Source organism: Podarcis filfolensis (genome assembly GCF_964270895.1).
Source record: "Podarcis filfolensis genome assembly, chromosome: 2".
Lineage (NCBI taxonomy): Eukaryota > Metazoa > Chordata > Lepidosauria > Squamata > Lacertidae > Podarcis > Podarcis filfolensis.
The window spans coordinates 81,417,805-81,438,800 of NC_139605.1; the positions used below are offsets into that span (position 1 = coordinate 81,417,805).

A 20,996-nucleotide genomic window follows, 5' to 3' on the forward strand; every position below is an offset into this window, starting at 1 on the left:
CCCATCCACAAGACAGATGCAGAGAACTGTGATCTCTGCACAGGTGGCACAGCCCATGTGAGGGAATGAATGATATTGATTTCCAAATCCTCAAAGACAACATGCCTTCTTTTCTGACACCCTGGGCGCTTCCAGACTGTTGCTATTTTCAGGTGGGATTTAATCACATCCCAGCAAATTCAGGTTGAGCAGTTATAGTTGTTTGGGATGTCTTGCACAGCGAACACACTGCCCCACTTCCAAATTGGACTTTTTGCCTTAAGGAAAGTGATGGGGAAATCCACAGGAAAGTGTGAGCTATCACTTACTTTGATGCAACACATGTAACTTCTTCACAAATCAGAAAGAATGCTCATTAAATAGCTAACATCATCTAATCTTCCTGCAACCAAATCAGGATCAATGCTCAATAAGGAGGTCAACTGAAAGGGCCGAATTTCCTGCACCTGGATATGCACTTAAGCGCCAAACTGAGAGCACAGGAAAATGTATGTGCAGGTGTACCTACAATTATTCTAGTACACACTGAGAGTCCCTCCAGACAGGCTGGATGAGGATGATGGGGCAGTGCCCCATTCACCCTAAAGGACCTATCTCTGCTGATTTACTCATTGAATGTGTGGAAGGGGGTCCTGAATGATTTTGGGGGAGGAAGGAAACTTCAGCATACCAAGCCATAACTCAGTAAGGCCCTAATGTTTCACAGTATGATCCATTGAGAAAGGCAGCCATGCCCTTCACATCATTACACAGAGTGCTACACAGTGTGCTGCTCTGCCAAGGAGTGTGGATCTCCCTGGTTCAGAGGGAAACAATGAGGAGCTAGTAAGGGACTAGACACAGGCGGCAGCAGCAACAACAACAGGATGCCTCATCCCGCCTTGCCCCGGTGTCTGACTGTGTTTCCCTCTTGGTGATGTCTTCATGAAGCTGCCAGCTGCACAGCTGTCAGGGCCAAGGGGCTGCATTCAACTCCCACTATTCAGTGCTTTTAAAAAAAGAGGAGGCCTGCCAGGCTCAGTTGAAGCCCCTTGAGCCCCCGCCCTTGGCACCTGATCGATGGGTTGAGTGACGGGTTTGTGGGGCTGGTGTGAGAAAACCTCCCATAGCTGTTCAAGCATGCAGCTGCTGTACCTGGCCCTCACCCCATCTATCAGCAAGGGTGGCAGGCAGCCAATCCTTTCCCCTCTCACACACACACCCCACACCCGACACACACACACACATATATGCAGAATCATAAGACAAGACAGACTCGCTCAGTCACTCTGGGGCTCCCCATATAGCATGAAGATGCAGTATGTAGCAGGGGGAAAGAGTGACATAGTTAGATAATTTTAGACCCTGGATTTAATGGACTTATTTCAAAATGTGGTCATCCAGCCTTTCTACATTTGGGTCACACACACACACACACACACACACACACACACACACACACAGCATTCCCCCTCCTCATTCTGCTGAACTTGGCCCTAGACTCCTGCCCCCAAGTCCTTCCTGCCCTGATGGCACCATTGGGTAAAAAGGTGGGGATCTGGGTCATGCTCATCAATGCACAGCACTCTTCAGATTAATTAAACCAGAATAACTGGCACCTTCTTGCCCTGCTGTCACAGTCACTAATGTGGGTTAGAATCACCATTGCACATGTTTGTTCAATGCAACAGCAGGCAGAGGGCTCACCCTTTTGTGACTTTTCCTGTTTATGTTGACCAAAAAAGGGCTAACAACTCAACCCGAATGGTTCCTGACAATGTGCTCCAATGTGCTCTCAGGCATCAAGAAGATCCCATCAAACTGTCACAGGTCTCATCACAGAGCAAAAGAAAGCAGCTCTGGAAAATCCCCAGCAATGCAGATATATGTGGCATTATCATGTTACAGAGCCTTCTGCTTCTGGATATGGAGGATGCTGGTAAGGAACAAGAATAGAAAGCAAGGGAACCCAAACTTACAGGGAGTGGTGATCTATGAATTGTACCTACTCTCAAAGCAGGGATGAATCTGTCGCCCTCCAAGGGTTGTTGCTTTACCACAATGTCTTAGTCTTTAATGTGAGCTACACTGGTCTGCCATATTTGGGGTGGGTGGGAAGACATATGTTACCCCCCATATGCTCCATATATATGCAGCCAGGACAGTTAGATGCCATCATTATTTGTCCTTATCAGCATTTCTTGAAGTCCAAATGGATGCCAGTATGGTTAAACCACAAAGTCACTGAGGCTGGAAAAGGCAACCAGATATCCATTAAAGAGAAGTCTTGTCTGAAGAGGGGGGAAATGAAAGAGCCAAGCTCTGGCACATCATTTATGATAATACAAGGCAAGCCAAGAATAAATCAGGGAAGAAAATCACTAAACAAATTAAACTAATAATAAACATGTATTTAAATGCACGATGACCAGGAAACCAGCTAGAGGCAATAGAATCCTTGGAAGATAAAGGTGTAAGAGGAATATTAAAGGAAGATGGGGAAATTGCAGGGAAGCCAACTGAATTATCTGCATCAGTCTTCACTGCAGAATGTGTTAAAGAGATCCCCACACCTAGAACTTTGTTTTGAAGTATTATGTCAAACAGGTGTGTGAGAAGAGGATGGTTTATGTAGGCGTGGGGAACCTGCCACATGCTATTGGATTCCAAATCCCACAGCCCTAGCCAGTGCTTCTTATTCCATCAGTCACTTTGTTGGAGAGCAGGAAGGATTTAAGTACAATACTTAAACAGAAGGAACAACCTACTCTGCCTGTATGTTCGTTTACTTATTTCATTCCTTCCTTTGCAAAATGATTTGTTAAGTTCTGCAGTGGGGCAATGCTGGCAATTTTTTCATTTTCTGGACTGAACCAAGTCACTGCTCTGCCAAAGCATTTGCCTCACGACTAGGTGAAATGGCAAGACATGGTCCTGCACCACAAAGCTCACAGTATGAAATCAAGGGTGGCAGAAGGGAAATTGGAAGACTAGAGGGGACAAGATGATGCAGAAGTTGTCTGGCTCGAGACAAATGCCACTCCAGTGTGGTTTAGCTAGCAAGGCGTTAGCGAGCAGAGCAGTGTGTCTGCACAGAGGGAATTTGAGGACACATTGCCACTGCCTATAGAGGCAAGGATTGGATTGTTCAAGGACCGGGACAGATTCATAGGACACCAACAACGTTGTTGACAAATTCTTTTCCTTTCTTCCCCGCTCCCATGGTGATCAGGAGCCATTTTTGTTGTGAAGATATTTTTTTATTTTTGCAATGCATATGTCACCCATCTGAAACCTGACCACTCATATAGAAACAATTCACAAATAATTCTATAGACAAAACTGCTAAGCTCAAGGAGAGCCAAGGAATTTTACTTTGGAGATCTCTCCATCCAGCTCACAATGTCAGTTTCAAACCTTCCTATTTGCCCTCTCTTTACCCCACCCAGGTGAGTAAGCAGTAAAGATCTTTGCAGAAGGCTAAAAATTAAAGGGGGTTGTGCTTTGCAACTTCAGGTGTGATATTGTCAGCCCAGCATGTATCCGTTAGTCTGGTGGCTTTAACTTTTCAAAATGTGTTTTGGGGACCTGTAAGTTTCTGGGCAGCTTATTGGGGGTTCCTCAATGAGAAAGTCCAGTAATGACAGACAAAATTCCTTGAAAGGCAGCATTTGGTTCACACGCAGACCAAGAAAGAAGCTCAGTAAGAATGGCCAGTGACAGGTATATTAGGGGGGATGTATCTACAGATTCATGTATTAATGAAAATGACACATGCAAATGCATTATATTAGGGGAAATTGCATGCTAAAAGGTGTACATTAGGAGCAATGCACTCTAAAAAATGCTGAGGAATTTAGGGGTGACATTTTTTTTTAAGTTGTAGACATGTGGTGAACTATGACTGGAATACTTAGAAAAAGAGAGACCTAAATGGGAAGATTTGCTCACTCCCAGCTAAGGGTACATCTTAGATTAGAACACACCCTAGAATTCTCTGTGATATCCAAAGGTGTCCACTATCTGCACACTCTGCCCCAGAGAGTAGTCAATTTCCCATTCAGAGTAGTGAGTTAGGAATAAGGTACTGTAAATCTGGTTTTGATTCCAAACACTGCCTACTCTAACCCAGGGGGAATCTACTGGTAGATTTCAGGGTGGCTTACAGTAGATCAGCAAGAGTTTCTGACTCTCACTTATTGAACAATAGTAACGCCACACTGAGAGTGCACCCCACCAACCAAAACAAAGAAATCAAAAACAAAAGCAAGCTGCTGAAGCCAAAAGGCTTGCAGGGGTAGGGGAAGCACAAAGGCTTTCTGAGGGTGCTTTAGAGCACCATGAAGTTGTCCCCGCCCGCCCCCCGATGTGTTTCACGTCTCCCCCGCCCTATAGCTGTTCACATCGCCATGGCTTCAATTCTTTTCTGTTTGTGTACACACCAGGGGACATGAAGGGGTAGAGATGTCTTTACCCTGTGCAAAGGGGTTCACACCTTGGCTAGGGATGAATTAGGAATGCCTTAAGGACTCCAATCAGTGTAAAGCTGGTTTGAGAAACAAGACACCAAACAGTAGTATCCTATAACAAAGTACAGGATATATATGCATTTTGGAAAATGCATACAATTAACATTAAGAACTCAGCACTGGAAACGCCATGAGTGCACAGGAAACGGGAATGCAAACACAAGTGTATGTGAAAGAATTGTGTGAGGCTCAGTTCCAGCACAGGAAACAAATTCCTGGACTTACGTGCTCAGACAGACTCTGTTCCTTTGTTCGATCCCACCAGCTTGGATTGTGCACACCTTGTAGGTCACTTTTTGCATCCCTTCCAGCAAGAAAATAGATGGGAGAGATGGTTAGAGCAGTCCTTTCTCTTGGAACTAGGGAAACTTCTTTGACACAAAAAAGTACGGTAGCTATCACACTATCCAGGCAGATTTCAGTTCTGCTGCCACCTCATTTCATAGTTTGACAGGTTCTAAAGTGCCCACTTTTATATTCTGGTGCAAAACAGGAAGGAGCAGAAGAGCCAGTGTCTGAAAAAAAGAAGTTACCTTGTTAGGCAGAGAAGTGTGTGTCTCCTTTCCCCATTACAGGTCTGCATGATTCTGAAACTGTGCAATGCAGATGACTGGGGAATCAGGGTGTGTGTGTGTGTGTGTGCTGCCTATGCAAGGATTGGATGCTATGAATCAGTCACAGAAGCACACCCCCACCCTAACCCTGCACTCCTGACATCAAAGAAACGTGGGACAGACACTTTCAGAAAAACCTGCTTGTTCTAGAACTGCCTAAGCAACATGAGCTTGTCAAGAATACATTCTTCCGATTTCCCTCCATGCGTCATTACCAGGAACTGCATTTGCTGCACCATGTGCCATAGATAGCTACATCATCCAAGTCCAATTAATTGTGTGCAGTTATAGCAAGTGGGCTTCTTGCTAGCTCAAGCATTTTCTCCAGTTCAGTTTGCCAGTTATCCCTCTATCAGTGTGAATCCTTAGAAGCCTTTCTGTCATCAGGGATCTAATCTCTCATACATAGCTGCCAATGGCCATTGGCCACTGCCATTCACCTCTACTCCCCTAGCCTTGGGCCGCTAATCTCCCTCGTTTGATTTTACCTCCAAATCCTAAACCCCAGTCCTCTGATGTTCCATCCTCAGATAGTCAATGAATTACCTAGGTGCTTTCACACATTACATAAGAAGCACCTTTAAGAGACTTTCTCACACTATTCTGCACATGTGTGTATGTTTTAATGAAAGGCAGAAAGCAGAGCAGAACCTCTCTTTCAAGCAAATGGACACCTACCCAAATGAGGTTTTACATTCTCATTACTGGAAATGCAAAGCTCCATTCAATCATAATATATGGTTGTGAACGTAGACCCCCCCCCTTTTTTCTTTTTTGCTGAAGTCCTGGATGTTGCTGGGGGCTGCCAAGTCAGAACATGTGACACAATTTTGCACCAGTGTTTTTCCAGACCCAATCCAAAGTGCAAGTATTGACCCTGAATAATCCTACTTTAAGATCAGCTTCTGAGGTCCTGCTGGTATGCCTGTTTGTAAGATCAATTTAGCTGGCAGAGACGAGGGACAGGGGCATCTTGATGGAGGCCCAATGGTTATTGAACTCCCTTATGAATTCTTGGCCTCTATGGTATAGTCTTACAAATGGGCCACTTCTTGTTTTCCACGCTCCCTTTCCCAGATAGTTTTCCTGTGATTCTGAGTTGTTTATATTTGTTTATTGGCATCCTTATGTTATTATCTAGATCTAAAATAAGGTATTCCACTCTGATGTCTAATACATCTGTTCTTCTGTGGCAGCTGCTTTGTGAGGCAGCCTGCAAATACATCCAGAAAATAAAGAATACCACCAAGAGCTGTTTGACTCCTTGAACTTCCCTAAAAAGCTCACAGGGACACACAGACAGGATTACACTCTTTACTCCAGATTAATTAATCCGCCCAGAGGCTTCCCCTGCTTGTTCTTGACACCCCACATACTATAGCAAGTGCCATAAGAAGTATTAGCTAAGGAACAAGTTGGTTTTAGGCAGAAACAGATCCCCACCCCCAGCCCCTTGATGGCAGGCACCAGATAGCAGGAGATTATTCGCTGTGAAATTAGTTGTAGGACAAAGAGGAAACAGATCCTCTTCAGTGCCCCTTAATTTCAACACTTTCCCCATCCTCCACACCTAGATTTACCAGCAGGTCTTTGGTTCTGTACTGTTACAGTCCCTCACATCTCTTGCAAATTCTCCTTCTTGCAATCATAGCCCTTGGGCTTTATCCTACACACACACACACACACACACACACACACACACACACACACAGTTAGTTCATAGCTTTTATAAATGCCATCTGCTAGGGAAACTAATGCTGGGCTGCTGTAATCCCTCCCTATCCACTGAGCAAATGCCAGTGTCAGGCAGCTGCCATGTGTGGCATTCATTGAAGCAGGTTTTGTGCTGGCAGCCCAGTCTGGTCCGCTGTGCCTGCTACACCCACATTAGGGGCAAGAGGCGCTGAGGAGAGAAAGGAAGCAGGCACTGTCCCTTTACAGTAGCTCACACCTCAGGAAGTGGTGGGTGGAAACTGGAGAAATAATAAACAGGGAGCATGACTCCTTCCTATCCACGAAGCACCTTCCTTTGCTTCTTCCTTCCTGGAAGACCAGGTACTCCCTACTTGCCCATTCAGACTTTCCCTAGGCCACGCCTCTTCTCTCCTAGCCACACCTCTCCCAGGCCCTACTGCAGGCCCTCAAGTGCTTTTGCCTGGCTGGAACGAATCTTTGAACTGTGAGAATGCCTCTTGCTTGGCTGGTGGAAAGGGTAGGTGCGCATGCAGTTGCTAGTTTTTGTCTGACTGGAATATATAGCCTATAAGGTAAGAGTCACAGCCCATGTTCAGGCCATGTTTCCCTCCTACCACTCCCATGTGGCCATTGGAAGGTGTCCCACAAGCAAATGCAACCCTCAAGCTGAAAAGGGTTCCCTAGTCCTGAGGAGGAGGAATCGAGGAACAGTTTGCCTGCCTTGTAGACAGGTGGATGGACCAGGCTGTTGGGGAGGCAGCAGGATTCAGGGAACACCAACGGGAGTGAGTGGCTTGAGGGTTTGACGAGGATGTTGAGTAGGCAGTAGAGTTGCCAAGTGACCAGAGGTTAACAAAAAACATCCTGGCCTGCTATGTGCATTAAGAGCAACTTGATGCAGATAGATAAGCAAGCAAAAGTTTGTTTCATGGCATGAGGGTAAACATTATTGCTTGTTACTGTTTGCGAGTTAAGCTGCTGTTAAAGTCATAGTTGCAGAAGTCAGCTGAAAAGCTGGCAACCCTAGTAGCAATGGAATATTAGGTGTTGGCAAACAAGCTCTGTTATTCCTTGCCTCCCTTTTGTTCCAGCCTCAGACTCACTCTCTCTGGTGCTCTTCTAGAGAGCAAAAGGTGGAAGTGTGTGTGTGTGTGTGTGTGTGTGTGTGTGTGTGTGTGTGTCTGTGTGTGTAGGTCCCAACCAGTCCAGAAGTAAGCCTCTTTAGCTTCACACTTGCACAATCTTGGTTACCACAGTAGCAAGGCCTTAGCTGCCTCTGGCCCTTTAAGTCTAGGCAGAGGGTTATATATATATTTCCCACCTTTTTGTCTTTTTTTCCCTTTTATAAAGGAATCAAGGTATCGAGCGGCGCCTTGGGGGGGCTCACAGCTGCTGTTGCTGTGGCAACCAGCCTTACTAACCTGTAATTGGTACAGAAAAGCAACCTGGTTTAAAGTTATTACAATGAAGGCAGACCAGATTTCTAGCCGATTAGAAACCTCCCCAGGTGCTGGTATAAATAGAAATGGAGAGAGGGGCATGGGGATGACTCCATGCAGGGCACAGAAGCTCAATAGGGGGCACTCTCCTCTTGCAGTCATTGTTGGTCTTGTCTGGCACAGGAGGAGAGCAGGGGAAGGCTTGGTTACCCCCTAGGAAACTGTTGTGCCACACCTCTAGGGCAGGGGGCGCTGTATTGCAGAGAACGCCGTAGGTGGCCTCTTAGTCAAATTAAGATGCGTCAGGATTCAAATCTAGATTTAGATTGAGGGAGGCTGCAGCAAAATGTTCTTGTTTTGTTTTTGTTTTAGTGCCAGCTCCTCTCCTTGGGTAGTCTTAGGGTTTTATTCATACCATTAATTTTATAATTGATGCCCCACTTGGAGAATCTTTTTGATTGAAAACTGGGCTATAGTTTCATCATCATCATCATCATAAACAAAATGTTTCAGTGTGGAATGGTTTTGATCAGGTTCTAGTCATTCAGCTTCCCTTCCCCTTATTTCTTTCTCCCTACAACTCAGTACTCCATGCCCAGTGAACAAGCACATTGGGATGTTTGGGTCTTCTCTCCCCATTTGGTGCTTCTTATCCTTTTCGTTTCTTTTTTTCTTTGGAAGGGGAGAGATGGAGTAGAAGGTCTGGTCCCTGTTCCATTAAATTATTTGATTTCTCCATTGATGCCTTTGGGTAGCTTTCTCTTCCATCCCAGGGGACACTGAAAAATAGCTTGTCAGTGTGAATCAGGAACTGACCTATCCAGACAACAATATAGTTCTTTCTGTCACACATCCACACACTCACACACACACACACACACCTGTGTTTCTATTGCAGACATTCCCTTCTATTCCTCCTCTTACCCAGTTCTCAGGGCTTTTTCTCTCTCTCCCAGTCTCCCAAAATTGCATGTCAGCAAGTCATTATGAGGCTGTTTAGGGGTTCACCTTCCTAGGATTTTCCCTTCAGGTTTCTTTAACTTGTGCATACCTTGATGTTACCCCAAATCTGCTGTTCTCTCTTGGGCAGCATTATTATGTTTTGGCTACATAAGCATAAAATACTTGAATTGGTATTATTAGTATATAGATATTTGGCACAGCAAGGTATACATGTGCCACTACAGTGTGTGCTAGGGAAAATCCTACATGTTTTTACCGTGTGTTGTTGTTTAAAACAGAAGTAGCTGAGGGAGGCACCTCTGAAATGTCAGAAGGGCCTGTTAGAAGTGTGAAATCCATTTTGCAGGTCTCTCTGGAAACTTCTCTGGACTTCATGGTCTCTCATTCACTAGTCCCCTGAGTTATTTTCTAGCCACTTTCCTGTATACATTTGAAAAATGCAAGGAGTGGGCAGGCATCAGATACAAACCTCGTAGGCCACTGTCACAAGGATCAAATGCACATCTGATTTGAATTTGAACACACACACCCAAATTATGCTGGTGTTCAGCTTGTGCTGGTCTCCTGGTTGGTCAGCATTACAGAGAAAGGGAAATTGTTCAAACCTGTAAGGGTGGAGGAAGAGAAAAGCAAGAAGTTGGAGGAGGAGGCAATACTGATACCGTCTGTTATGTGCTTCAAAATGTCAGCTTGCAGTCTTGCATTTTCCTCAATTGCGCTTGGAGCACAATATATCTCTCACCCTCTTTCCTGCCATGCGGCCTGTACCCTCATTCCTTTTTGGTGCTTTCTTATTTCAAAGCCCAATTTGTGGCGTGTCTTTGATGATGTTGCAGAACAGAAGGGGGGCACTAGGGGGCACTGTGCTGCAGGGAGTAAGATAGGTGTCTCCGTTTGAGTATTGTGCCAGGGATATAGGTGCTTCAGGTGGCAGGGAACCTGTATCTGTTAGTGGTTGGTGAGAAACTCCCACCCTCCAAAAGAAAAAGAAAAAAGCAGTAGGAAGCAAGCTCTGAGACTCTGAAGGACCACTGCCAGTCAGAGCAGACAATCCTGGGATAGTTGGATATACAGTCTCACTTGCTATAAGGCAGCTTCCTATGTTCCTAACCACATACATACATACCCAGCTGCTCTGTTTCTGAAGAAAAGCATATTCCATCTTTTTACAGAAAAAGCTCATTTGAATGAGTGAAACACTGGAGGTGGCTGGTATTTTGCTTACAGTTTTTCTGGTTCCTGTTTTCATCCCATCATTTTCTTTTACGAAAGACAAGTCAGGTTTGACTTTTACATTTCAGGCTACATTTTAGTTGGACTTGCACCTCTGATCTACTAGCAGGTGTGATCCTGGTTCCTCTGAGTCTGTTTAGAGAGGTCATGCCCATCAGTCCTAGCTTGAATGAAGGTCTTGCTCTATCAGTGGGGAGGGGTGTTATGGGCTGTTTTTTCCTACTTTGCAGAAGGGAGATGTGGCAAAAAAGCAGAGTTCAGGAAAGAACCATGGCTTTCAGGGAAATGATTGAGCACGACCAGCTCATTGGATCAAGCAGTCTCGAATCCTGTCCCGAAGGTTCCCCAGCACTAAATGCATTGCTCCATGTGGGTAAAAACCATCCCTGTCCTGGCTCTCATTAGTGGACACAGTACTTGGACTCTCAATGCAGTTTTTGCCAAAGGTTTTCATGCATAGAACCCTGTGGTACAGAGGTTACATAGCACATCGGTCAGGTTAAGATACATGGCAAACCACAAGCTAGGACATAGTCCCAACACTTGACATGCCCCCAAGGCTCTCCTTTTGAAGAGCAGGGTGGGCACAGTCATTCGCCTGGTTGGCAAGCAAGTGGGCACTGCTTTGAGTAGGCTGGGTTTGCTGAGTCTCTTTGCATCAGCACGATCATATTCACGTTATTGGCACTGGAGGTGGAGTTGATGAGGCTGGCTGATTGGAAAGCCAAAAGAATGTGAGGGCCATTGACTCTGCTGGGGATTGGGTATGTTCTTTTCTTGCCAAAATGGAAGCCTGGCGGTGGCGAAACATCCCATCTGAATTGTTCATCTTGAGCATCTTAAAACCAGTGGCAGATAAATAAACTGGGAAAGACTGCAAATGTGTGGGTGGACTTGCGCAGATGATCTTGATGAAGCGGAGAACTGAGCTGAAAATGGCAAAATAAAAGCTGAACAAAGACTAATGTGCAGTGTGTTAACCAGATGCAAGGAAACACAAATGCACAAATATACAAAGGGGAGAACAGCTGCTAAGAACAGCGAAATAGGATAGGGGGCTGCAGTGGTTCTCAGACCATGTGGTCCATAGAACGTAAGAGCCTTGGGAGGTGAGGAATATCTAAGAGGGGCAAGGAAACCTTTTTTCAACCCAAGAGCTGCATTCCCTTCTGGGCAACCTTGCAGGGGCTACATCCAGTCGTGGGGGGAGGCAGAGGCAAAAGTGGGCAGAGCAATGAATGTGCTTTTCAGCTTCCTATGGTAGGCTACTTTTCAGCCATAGAAAGGTCATAGGTGTCTGCACACACCCACACTGTCCATTTAAAGCACATGGCTTCCCCCAAATATGAGAATGGTAGTTTACTCCCTTACAGAGCTACAGAACTGTCAGCTCATTTGACAAACTTCTGTCCCCAGGATTTTTTTTTATTTTTGGGTGGAGGAGTGTATGGGACAGGACACCATGTGCTTTACCTGGATGGTGGGCCTGTGATCACAGTCTCTCTATTTTCCATCCAGGCAATCAGAACACAGATCAAGGGCACATTCGAGCCAGGCAAAAGCAGTCCAGGTCTGGTGCAGGATGTAGTCTTTGCATCATTTGCATGCAAAGAATGTATTCTATCTCTGTGCCCATCATGCTTGCTGAACTCAGTTCATTCTTGGCCTCGTATTTTATTTTATGTTGCCTTTCTCCTCTAGAAGGGGCCTTATAAGTTCTGACCTCCAGCAGTCCAGTATCATACTGGTTCCTGGAACTTGGCCCTAACCCTAAAAGCATAAACCACCTGTAAGCAACAGTGGATGCTTTTATGAGTCTAGGTTTATATAACATGGTCTGTTTTCCTATATTATGCCTTGGCAGGGGTCCTCCCCCAAAGTGGCCTATAAATAAATTAATCGATAAAACTCAGTCCACAACAGGACCCTCTTTCTGTTTGCCAGCCCTTCGTACGGTAAGCACTCAGATACATGACATAATGTTTACACGTGCTATATGGGAGATCCCTACACTACATCTAGGTGCAATGATCCTACAGGACTCTCTGCACACTTTATTTAGCTTTCTGTGGGGTTCATGATTACTGTTATGGCAGTGCTTAGCACACAGTCTGTCTTGACATATGCAACACTACAAAAACAAAGGGAAAAACCTCCGGCTTCACTCTAATAATGAATCAGCACCTGGAGCCCAACCACAACAGACTGGTCCTTTAAGTCCATGGAAACACAGTAGTGTGCCTTGTCTAATAAATTAATCTTTGCAACCCTCAAATAACAAGCAAGTGTTTGTACCTTAGCCATGGCTGAGCAGCATGCTCAGGTGTACAGGGATCCAAATACTCTGGCTGACACCTAAGGGTGCACCTGCCTTTGCTGGCTCCTGTTTGGTCGTGGAAATGCACATATTCTTCCTTTTCTGGGGCCAAGGTGGGGGCAGACCCTTGCCTTGGCTCAAACAAAGCAGGAAGGTCAGGGACAGGAAAGGAATGAGCAGGGAACAATGGCTCAGAATTGAGAAGCTGAGGCCGTCTCAGTGAATGGTCCATTGTGCCACTGACACCAGCTGTTTGCCTTTCACCAGCAGGCGGCAGGGGACAGAACTTCCTCTTTCTACCAGGGAAATTTTTTTAAATAGCTAAAGTGGAAGAATTGACTGTCTCCCTGGCTTCCTCCAGAGCTTTTCAGAGACAGGTGTGAATGAGTTTCAAAGCACCCACTGAAGTAGAAGCCAGACAAACAAGAGTACAGAAGGGAAGGGGCACTCTTCTATGAGGAAATAGAGGCAAAGAGAAAAAAAGACCCCCAGGCAGGCAGCAACAGAGCGCAGAGTGGAAATAAGGCATCCCCCTAAGCCTTCTAGGTACAACAAGGGTGACCTGAAATAAATTGTTGAAGTGTCTCCTCACCTCCCAGCAGGATGGCTCCTGCTCAAGTTTCCAGACAACCATACTTTCCTCCATAATACTATAAAATGTGAGGAGCTTCAGCAGGACATTTCACTGCCTTCCCTCCGCCCACTATAAGCCCAAATTTTCTCTTTTTGTTTTCCAGTTGATGCTGAATATCCCATGCTGTTTTTTGCCCCCTTGGTCATGTTTTTGAAAGCATGGGTTCCCCTTCCCATATTTCTGAAAACCTCAGGGTTTACTTGCTTTACTTGTATGGTGTGGATGTGCGGCAGCCAGCTGACTTTCCTGAGAAGGCTTTCAGCCTCTAGCTGGGCCTTCCTTAGAAGCAATACTGCCGCAGGCTTGGGTGCTTACTAATGTGTAGGCCTTTTGGTAGATGGGAGCTTTGTCACTTGTGCTGATTGGCACCTTCAACATGTGGCTTATGGGTGGCTAGTGCTGTGATTCAGAGTGCCAGTCACTCACAAAATACATTACATCTGTAAGTGTCCTAAAGGGGCAGTTGAAGGGATTTAGGAGGACAACAGGAAACTGCCTTAGAGCAAATGACTGCATCAGGCCAACACGGCTACCTACCTGAATCTAGTGCCTTAGAGCAGGTTCCAGCTCAGCATTGTCTGCACTGATTGTCTGCTGTTTTCCAGGGTTTCAGGCAAGAATCTCTCCCACCTGAAGATACCTGGGATGTTTTGCATATAAAGCAGCCCTTCCCCAAAGAATTGCCTGGGGTGGCTGAGCTTTAGAGTATACATGCTTGCAGGTGATGGAGGAGTGATGCATCCCCTTCCCCTTCTCAATGCAGATTCCATACCACAGTCTATGAGTCGGGTGCTCCATGTGGATGCCTCTGTCTTTTTGGAGGAGAGACAGCAAACTATGGAGCTATGAATGTGTTTTCTTTACTGTGCATTTTGAATCCGAGTGGTGCCAAACCTGTCTGAAATGTGTGCAAACTTCCCCTCCCGTCTTCTTCTTGGAACCAAGTGCTGCTGCTGAAAAAATTAGCGTCTTGATCCAACGACAACTGTATGCTGGAAACCAAAGTTGTGTAAATCAAATGTTCATAAGCTGTTTAATTTGCATAAAGTATTTTGCTTATAGCAAGCCTGCAGACTTCAGCTTTCCTGAGTGCGCAAATCTTTGATTTTGACCTGCAGTCAACACAGATCACACTGGGTATTTATGTAGTTATGAATCCTGTGCTCTTAAAAGCACTTGACTGGGAGATAGAAGGATTTAATGACTCATGTGGTTGGAATTAAACCCAGACCCTACAGGAACTTTTCATGGTTTGTGATGAATGCCCTTCAGACTGTGGCAGACCCAGTCTTGGAAAATAGGGAGCTGCCTTATTATACCAGGCAAGTTCAATGGTCCAGCTAGCTCAGTATTGCCTATGCAAATCAGCAGTGGCTCTAAATGGTTTCAATCTACCTGGAGATGCCAGGATTGAACCTGGAACGTTCTGCATGCAAGGTCTGTGTTCTACCACTGAGCTATGACTAGTCTGTCTTTCAAAAGATGGTAAGAGAGCACCAGAGGAGTATGTCTGGGTCTACTATGGGTTATCCACACAAACCCGACTCTTCTTCCATGGTTAGATTCCAGGCCCCTTGGCATTCAAATCCCCTAGTGTTAACCATTAGACCTCTCTCTCTCTCTCTCTCTCTCTCTCTCTCTCTCTCTCTCTCTCTCTCCTTAGAGATGGGAAATCTAGACTTACCAACCGTCTCCTCTAAGTCTACAAAACCCAACACTCCTCCAGAAGAGTGATCTGTTAATGTTTTGTTTTGAACCCAGGCAGTCTCAGAAGCCCCACATTTATAGCACTGGAAGGAATCACTGCAGACCCAGTGTCCTAGCTGTCACTATGACTGTCCCCCTTTGTCTTCTCTCCTTCCCGATCCAGAAGGAGGTTCTCTCAAGACGGCAGATTAATGTTGCAAAATTAAATTTTCTCTGCTTCCTAGCAACGGTCGTCACGGTGCCAGGGTGGGGGTGGGAGGGACACATCAGGGTATCACATCCCTTTTTTTCCCTGCCTCCCTGTGTCTCGTGTTATTCATACTGTGTTGACATCATTAGAATCCAATTCCTATTTCCTAGGGGAGCCTCTGCCATCAACAGCCATGCATTCTTGTGTGATGGTTGAGGGCGTGACACACATACCGTTCCTGCACATGGAAACAAACTCTGCTCCCTTGTACATATATACACAGAGGAGGCTGCCAGGCAAAGAAGCTCCCCATGTGCACAAGGTTGCATATACAAGCTAACGAATATGCAAATACAAACCCCGTCACAAAGGCAGGCGTGCACACAGTCTTTGAAACAAGCAAATCCATAGATGCACATGTTTCTGCACACAGATGCTCAAGAGCAGCACACAGTTATACAAAAAATGAGGGCGCACACATGCATTGTCACATCCACATGCACAAACAGTTGCACACCCATGCCTACTCAGAACAGAACCCATCTGTTTACATGCCAGAGCAGGTGAACACACAGATGCTATCTTGCTAAGAACATCAGTGCAGCTCAAGAACAGCCAGAGTTTGAGAAGATTGGGCTTCTCTGTGCCAAAGGGAGTGACGTGTTTGAATGACATGTTAGATGCGTGTGCAAGACTCCTCATTTCTCTTGATACCTGTATGGTATCAGGGTGATTAAAAATACATACCTATATATATTCAAAGCCCACCCATAAATGTTAAAGGCGGCTTACAAAAACATAAAATAGCTGATGATATAAATAGTACACAGCATAACAAAAGCAACAGCAACCATAAAACATTAGCAGCGCAAATTCCTTTCCTTCTCACAGATAGCACTATTAGATCATTTTCACCCGTTCAATTCCCCCAGGCTTGCTTGAATAAATAAGATTTAGAAAGCTCTCTGTATAGCTTAACAGGGAGGCATACTGACTCACCTCCACTTGCAATTCTTTCCAGAGCCTTGGAGCTATTTGGGGAAAGGTCCAGAGTCTTCCTGCCACCATCAAAATCTCTGAGAGTGGAACCCTGAGAGGATGCCAGGTCTTGAAGGGCCTTTAAAGGTCAAAAACGACACCTTTGGTTTTGAAGCTCAGGATTCTTTGAAACCTATGGATTTCATGCCCTCCTGTTGTCATAGCAGGGACTGGTGGGGATTTAGGGTTCCTGGACTTGTAAGGGGCCTGCTGGGCTCCTGCTGTCTTTGCAAAAGGATGACACTGAGCTATGGTCAGCTCATTCCCTCCGTTGCGTCTAGCAACGGGGGCAGAAGCCTGGAGTTAATGTGGATTCAGATTCAAGATGGTCTGATCCTGCAAAACAGATGGTTTGCATCTATTTCCAGTTGTGCATTATGCAAACACCACAGGTGCATGTTAAGTTCACCTCAACAGGAGAGCATTTCAAACAGCCAAAGAGCTTAGAGTTATCTAGACTGAGGAATGAGTCACTAGGCCAAGCAACCCATATGGATCCACTTTATTCTGAGGCAGACTCTTGGTCTACCTAGCAACTACTTGTTGGAACACCTTGCTCCTCAGGGTCTGCACAGCGCTGTTTTTGTTGGTCTTCACTGCTTTTTTCTGCCAAGGGCTATGTTCACTCAGGGGTAATTGTTTTGGGAGACACATGCAGATGTAAAGTGGGCCTCTCCGCCTGTATGAATTTGGGGTGCACTATAGTCTGAAAGGGGACGCAGGTGGCGGTGTGGGTTAAACCACAGAGCCTAGGACTTGCTGATCAGAAGGTTGGCAGTTCGAATCCCCACAATGGGGTGAGCTCCCGTTGCTCGGTCCCAGCTCCTGCCAACCTAGCAGTTCGAAAGCACGTCAAAGTGCAAGTAGATCAATAGGTACTGCTCTGGCGGGAAGGTAAACGGTGTTTCTGTGCGCTGCTCTGGTTCGCCAGAAGAGGCTTAGTCATGCTGGCCACATGACCCGGAAGCTGTACACCAGCTCCCTCGGCCAATAAAGCGAGATGAGCGGTGCAACCCCAGAGTCGGTCACGACTGGACCTAACGGTCAGGGGTCCCTGAAAGAAAATGTCTGAAAGACATTTTGTTGCAGTGAGCCATTGGTCCCCCTTCAGTAAGGTGTTTTTTTTTAAGTTGCTTTCTTTGATGTACTACTTTATTGATTGCCACTGATTTTTTTGCTTTTGTGATTGCTTTATTGTTTATGTGTTGTTGTTATCTTTAAAAATATGTTTGCTGCCTTAAAAAAACATCCCACAATGAAAACAACATCTGACTGGCTCTGGATTTCAGAGGTCTCAGGCAGAAAGGGGCTGCTTCCCCAGTCCTGGTTCCTGTGGTCCTCCTCCCCACCACAGCTGAAGGTGCTGAGGCTGAAACTGGGGCCTTGTGTGTGCCAAACGATTGCTCTGTCACAGAGCTATGGGTCCTTGTCCATCAACAGCAGCACATTAAGTTGAAGTACTCGCACGCAATTCTCTTTTTTTGTGTCAGAGAACGCAGACTTTCTCTTTGAAATAAAAGCATCCTGTTTCCTGATCCCATTTTCTACATTTTTCACAACCCAATTAGATTTTGCTGGGGTGGTTGCATCCTGAAAATAGCTGGCAGTTTTAGAATCATTACAAAACCTCCACACTCTTTTATCCTGCCTTTCTAGCACAGCCAGATACCACTAGTAGCTACCATTTTTGCACTTTGCTTGTGTTTAAAATGTATCATCCCCTACATTCTTGTCTGGGCTAGAGATAGTTGCACCTCTGCAAACAATTATTCATTATCTTGTAAACCACATTGAGGTTTTTGTTTTAACAATCAAGCGGTGTAATAAATTTTATTAAAGAAATAAATAAATAAGTAACCGAACTTCTAAGCAACTTACCTTTCTCTCCCTGAGCAATCCTTCACTTCACCTGCAGTTCTATATTTTTAGGCCCTTGGGCACCTTGGGGTTTGTAAGCAAGTACTGTGGTCATCTTCTCCAGAACAACCTCCACCCCAAAGACACAGAAAGAAAGTGTGCACCCACTTTACTTTCCTAAGGTATCTGTGTAAAACTAAGATCCAGCAGAATTTATCTCAGCCTTGAAAAGGCCTTGGAAGTGAAAAACGAAGTAGGAAAGAGCATCACTCTTCCTACTTCTTCCTTCAGCTCTTATGTACTTCTTGAAGGAAAAAGGTAATCACCCTCACGACCAAGATCACAATGAGTGAGGGGGCTCAAGAGGCTTTGTTGACATCAGGGGAAGAGCTCAAGGGTGCCACTGCTCCTGCAGGTGCCATATTGGCAACTGTTCCTTTATACAATAATATTATAGTTCCATATCTATATGTGATGATGTCATACTGTCGTAAGTTGTCTAACCTCTTCATGCTAAAACTCAATGCAAATAGAGTTCTGTATGAGCAGTGGGCCTTCCGCATGGCTGCCTCTGTTCATCATATCAGCAAGTTGCAGCCATTGCAAACAATGTATTCCATGGCAGAGCTGCTTGTGTAAACTTGGCCTTTAAACTTGGTATTTCTGCCTCTTAATAGATGTTGTTGGAGGGCTCAGTTGCTTATTTTGCTGCCTTGAGTGGTGTCCGGTCTTCTTTTCATCAGCAGAGCCACCTGTTTGCGAAATCATCTCAAAATGAAATTGATGAGCTTGAGCTTCCCAAACTATTTTTGCCACCATGCATAATGGTGCGCCTCTAGATACAACAGCTGTGAGTTCCTGAGTTCTCCTTCAGCCTTTATGAAATGATTATTATTTTTTTAAGACTAAAAAAAAAACCCTCACCAGCTGTCATAGCCTCAGCAGATCTCCACGAAAAGTGTTAGTTCACAAGAGGGATGGGGGGAGAGACATGTGGCCCTCCAGATGTGGTTGAACTTCAGCTCCCATCAGCCCCAGTCAACATGGCCATCTATTAGGGACGATGGAAGTTGTAGCCTAACAACATCTGCAGGGTCCCATCCCTGGATTATAATGGCTCATCATTTCCTTTAATTCCCAGCCTTATTGTCAAAATTCATGTTACACATGAGCCTTCTAGGTGTCCTGTGTCCCTTCCTGAATTATATTCTCTAATGAGGTTAGTTATCTATCCCATTTTTGCATCCTTTCCCGCTAATCAAACTGGCTACTTTGTAGCTGTGTCACTAGGAAGATGGCAGCTACAGTAGAACCTTGTGTCACGTACCGTCTCCCTTGTGAACGCTGCGGGTTACAAGCTCCGCTAACCCAGAAGTAGATGCTCCTGGTTGCGACCTTTGCCCCAGAATGCAAGTGGAATTCGCATGCCAGCAGCGCAGCAGCAGCGCCTCATGTTATGAGCGGTTATGGGTTGAGAACGGACCTCCGGAACAAATTAAGTTCGTAACCAGAGGTACCACTGTATACGGAAAGAACAGACCTTTCTCTAGGACTGTAGTTGAATCCAAGGATGGGGAAATGGTGGCCCTCTTGATGCCACTGGAGTACAACTCCTGTCAGCCCTGACTTTTGGCCATGCTGCCTGGGGCTAGTAAGGGTTGGGAGGGCCACATTCCCCACCCCGGCTTAACCAGACTCTCTGATAATGCTTCGAAAATTACCGTGTGATATGGCATTCAGGGCTTTCCTGTTGTTCTCCGATCATTGGATGCAGCTTGTGGGAGATGGGGAAATGCTGGCTGTGATGGTGACATATCATACACACATTCCTGTTACTACTTGTTATAACAGAGAGGCACATGAGGAGATAGGCTCCTCCACGCTACAGCCCTGTTGTGCCTCCTGATGCGATGCATGGTAGTAGACCAAGAACTAAGAGCACCAGCCATGCGTATCCTGGGATGCAGCAGCCTGGATGAGTCATGTTGAGGGGAATGATGATGTACAGCAGGAGGTTAGAATGTCTCCAGGGAATCAGAACGCCTGAAACTGCCCTAGACGAAGACTCAGTTGAGTACAGTGCTACCTCGGGTTAAGAACTTAATTCGTTCTGGAGGTCCGTTCTTAACCTGAAACTGTTCTTAACCTGAAGCACCACTTTAGCTAATGGGGCCTCCTGCTGCCGCCGTGCCGCCACCGGGCGATTTCTGTTCTCACCCTGAAGCAAAGTTCTTAACCCGAGGTACTATTTCTGGGTTAGCGGAGTCTGTAACCTGAAGCATCTGTAACCTGAAGCGTCTGTAACCAGAGGTACCACTGTAGTCCACTTTGAGGAGAGGTGGCACTTAAGAATAAAGCAGCTCATGCTCTTCTCTTCTGTTCAGTAAGACATTAAGCCTGCCACTGGTTCCTTACAATGCCTTTGTGAACACAGCAGCAAAGGGAATGCTGTTTGTGGAATCAAGTGTCCAAAAGAGACCCTTAAGCTCAGAGAATTCTTAGCTGCTCCTGGCCAGCACTGCTTCTTGTTTCTTGTGCCACTCATTGTTTGTTTTTAATTTTATTTCAGCTCTTAAAATACCATTTAATCACCAAAGTTTCTAAGCATAAAAATTACAAAAAGCATATGGTGGATAAAATCAATTAAAATTAATCATAAAAGCAGAAAAACAGTCTGGAAAACAGAAAGACTGACTGCTCTAATAGTCATTCCATCTCCCCCAGGGAAGTCAGGCAACTGTATTCTGTGATGGGGCTAGAGATCTAAATAAACAATAATTAAAAAATAAAAAGTGCTCCAC

General features: G+C 45.5%; 1 long non-coding RNA gene across 1 annotated transcript in view; it reads left to right on the plus strand.

The window, feature by feature from the left end:
• Positions 1-17,189, plus strand: part of LOC310755202 — a 96,638-nt gene extending 79,449 nt beyond the window's left edge. Inside the window, exon 5 of the long non-coding RNA XR_014544221.1 lies at positions 16,322-17,189. This is a non-coding gene — a long non-coding RNA (uncharacterized lncRNA). The remainder of the gene's footprint in view (positions 1-16,321) is intronic.
• Positions 17,190-20,996: the final 3,807 nt, after the last annotated feature.